Source organism: Humulus lupulus, chromosome 5 (genome assembly GCF_963169125.1).
Source record: "Humulus lupulus chromosome 5, drHumLupu1.1, whole genome shotgun sequence".
Lineage (NCBI taxonomy): Eukaryota > Viridiplantae > Streptophyta > Magnoliopsida > Rosales > Cannabaceae > Humulus > Humulus lupulus.
Window position 1 is genome coordinate 81,403,622 of NC_084797.1, and position 3,898 is coordinate 81,407,519.

Here is a 3,898-nt window from a genome sequence, read left to right on the forward strand (position 1 = left end):
GGTTGTTCCCTTAAGTTTCTTTATTGCTGGTCGCACTAAACAAACTTGGGGGGAAAATGTTATCCCAAAAATCAGAAGTGAATGACATGGCAGGAATTAATTGCACGTGGCTGACACCTGGCAAAACCTGTGTTTGACCATCGACCAGGAAGGTGTTCGGCGTTACGTAATCGATCTCTCCAAATGACCAGTCTGGTCGTAGGCACGCAACACGCGGAGGAAATCTTAGGCAGTTATGATGGAATCCGAAATTCTCTCCCATGATTTCCTGAATATCCGATTATTTAGGAAATAATATCTGTAACAAATCAAGGAAAATCTTCCCTGAGCTTATAAATAGAAGAAGAGGACTCAGGGAAATGGGCGGACTCTTATTTTCTCTTTTCAGACTTCTAAATCGCTTGTGATTAGAAATATCATAGAAATCATATTGTATTTGTTCTTCAGAGGCTAGTAAAATTCATTGAACCCTAGTTCTTTGATCACTCCTTTGAGTTTTACATCAATAACAATCTAAGTGGACGTAGGTTATTACCCGATCCTGGGGCCGAACCACTATAAAACATCGTGTTCTTATTATTTTCGCTATTACGTTCTTTCCAACGCATTCATCCACGTCAAGTGTTTTGACTCCTTGTCAGTTGCCCAAAATCAGGGCAACAAATACTAACCTATTATTATTTTTACTAGGCAAGATATAAGGTTGACAAAGATTGGCAAAAGAACTATATATTCAAAAGTATGGCAGATCTTTGGAGAGCTTCAAAATCAAGGCTAGTTACTAAAATAACAAAGGCACCAAATGAAGAAGCAAGATTGAAACTAAAGCCTGATAATATTAAATTTATGAATGAGTGGAAAAGTTTTGTTAAGGAAAAAAATAGTGCTGAGTTTAAGGTATTTTATTCTTAACATCTTATAACCAAATATATTTATGATTAAAATTTATAGTTTAATGTCTCTATTAACTTTATATTCTTAGGCTACAAGTGAGAAATTCAGAAAAATACGGACAAAGCAACTACCCCACATTTGTAGTCGCAAAGGTTATGCAAGATTGATTGATGAATTGGTAAAGCCAAACATATTTATAGTTGTTTTATTATAGAATTTGGTTTAGATATTTTTTTAATTTATTTTCTTATTTTGATAGATGAACCATAGTGAAACCAAAACACCACCTTCTAGAGTTGATGTTTGGACCAAAGCACATAAGAAGAAAAATGGCGAACCAGTAAATTCAGAAGTGGCTGAAGCTTTTGTATACACCTTGCCCTTTAAAAATCATGTGACTTTAGTTTTAACTTACTCATTTGTTTGAATACATTTATTGATACTATTTATTTTTGAAGGATTTGGTTGAAGAATATAAGAAAGATCCTGCTATGTCTTCAACTACAAGTGTTAATGAAGACATCCTCACAAAAGTCCTTGGTCCTGAAAAAAATACATACATGAGAGCTTTCGGAAGAGGAGTTACTCGGTCAAAGTTGCAAATTGTGTCAGAAAGAGATGACCATCTGATGAAGATAGAAGGTTAATGCAAAGATTTGAAAGACAAAATGCAACACATGGAGCAACTCATTGTTTCTTTAATGAAAAATCAAGTATGTATTTTGATGCTGAAACTATATTTTCATGTGGCTGAATTGCAATAATAACTAAGATTCATGTTTAATTTTTTGGTTAGTCTTTACTTTTGTATTTTTTTTAATTTTGATGTTGAATTCATGTCTTTCTATCTTACTTGTAAATAGAATACATCTACTCAGAGTGAGGAGCAATCAAATGTCAATGTTCAATCAAATTCTCATGTTCATTCCACTCAGGTAATTATGATACTAATTATATGAAAATGATAAAATCTAAAACATATAATATTCAATATAAAATCATTTACTGCTGCTGAATTTGTTATATTGATATATTGTTGGAGTGACAAGAACCACACATTTGGCTCAAAATGCAAAATATTAGATTGGATTGGATCTGGAGAAATTATTGCAGAAGGTTATTTTATCTCAAGTGATCCAAAGGATGAGGTTCACCATGTTCCTCTTGGGCCTAGTGCTATGAAAGTGGGGATAGATCTTGTGAGAAAGAATGATGCATTTCTGTGGAGGCCTTCAACAATTATGTCTACTATAGAAGATGTTGTAGGTAGTATAATTGCATGGCCAGCTGATAAAGTTATAATTAGGTAATTAACTTTTTTTATGTACTCTTTTAGTTTACTATAACTTTAAGTTGAAGCATTACTTATTTAAATTTTGTTGTAGCTAAGCAAATGGACTCACAACAAAGACAAGTGCATAAAGGATGATGAATTGAAGGATGGAGCAAGTTTCACGCATGGTTTACTTTTGTGTATCTTGTAATGTTTCTATTTTTCATTTTTGAAGTAAAAATTGTTCAAGATTATAAAACTTTATTATGTTATGCTTTCAAACTTAAGTTAGAACTAAGATCTCATGAAGTAGACACATTCATGGTTTGAATTAGTTATTGTTTAATGTAATACTTATGGTTTATCAATCTATTGAGAATTACATTTTATGATTAATTTTGATTTTTTTTTTATCAAAATACAATAATGAAAATCTTTTAATTAAAAAAAAAACCATATAAGTATACTTATCAAAATAAATTTTAAAATTTTATTACTATATGTTATGATTTAAAAACATATTATAAGCGTAAAAAATCGTTATGGTTTATATAATATAACAAACTAAAAATGTTATCAAAATAATCAAATGTAACAGTTGAAAAGTGTTATGAAAAAAGTATAAGATTAAACTTCAAATTTATAACCAAAAACTCTATCTAAATGTTATTATTTGAATATTATACCAACTAAAAATGTGTTATTGAATAGTTTAAGATAACACCAAACATAACATTCAAATACTGTTATAGAAAAGACTGGTCTTTTGATAACAGGGGCTATGTTAGCATTTTTAGAAGCGTTATCAATAGTCCCGGTTAGCAGTTTTTAAGTGTTATGAATACTATTTTTTCTTGTAGTGAAATAACGTCTCATTAGAACGTTTAAAATATATATTGAGATCCCAAAAATATAATTTAAAGGTCCATTACAGAAGATATTTACATCCAGCTGCTCTAAGCGACAAAACAGGGTTTAACCCTAGCTCCTTTCCTTTAAACCCCGGTCGTGGCGGTCGAGCAGCTGCATATGTACACATCGGCACCTAAGATCTCAACCTCAAGGATGGTACAGCTTTCTTTTGCCTTTACCTGCACCACATAGCACCCGAGAGCCGAAGCCCAACAAGAAAACGAGATATGCTCATGAACAGTAATAACATGTCATCAAATCATCAGGCACACGCCTAGCAGATATGGCCTTAATCAACCAGGCAAACTAATTCACATAAAGATGGGTATCCAGGTTAAAGAATCATGCCCTCCTGAATGGACGATTATCAAGTCAATCTCAATCAGATAAGTGATTTATCACTAGTGGTTCTGGTAACCATACCGGGCTGATAGCCCTAAAATAAAGAGTGATAGTGGTACAAGTCACTAAGGTGGGTTCCGTTCCCTTTATAAATATGTGATCCTTTCACTAGCTTAAACAGGATGGGTGCATGATGTTTAGTCACCAACATAACCTTCCTCATCACCCTAGAGTCACAACTATGGAACAATGTTCCCTAGCCATGTGACAAGCAGTCACCTAGGTCTTAGGCCCTCGCTTTGAGTAGCTAGTCCTAGACTAGCCAAGCGCTTATAATTTTCATCAACCTTTAATTTGGCCCAGTATTAATACCCCATATGAGTAATTCAATGCTGATATCGATTAGATCTAATCTTCATTCGGCCCTGCATCCTCGACGTTTATGCCGTTTCTGACTCTCAGGTCAGTGATACGCGG

General features: G+C 33.2%; 1 long non-coding RNA gene across 1 annotated transcript; it reads left to right on the plus strand.

The window, feature by feature from the left end:
• The first annotated feature begins 980 nt into the window (after nucleotides 1-980).
• Nucleotides 981-1,869, plus strand: LOC133780475 (uncharacterized). Its single transcript, XR_009869350.1, has 4 exons — nucleotides 981-1,072; nucleotides 1,154-1,261; nucleotides 1,353-1,607; nucleotides 1,758-1,869. It is a non-coding gene; the product is annotated as an uncharacterized LOC133780475 (long non-coding RNA).
• The last annotated feature ends 2,029 nt before the right edge of the window (nucleotides 1,870-3,898 follow it).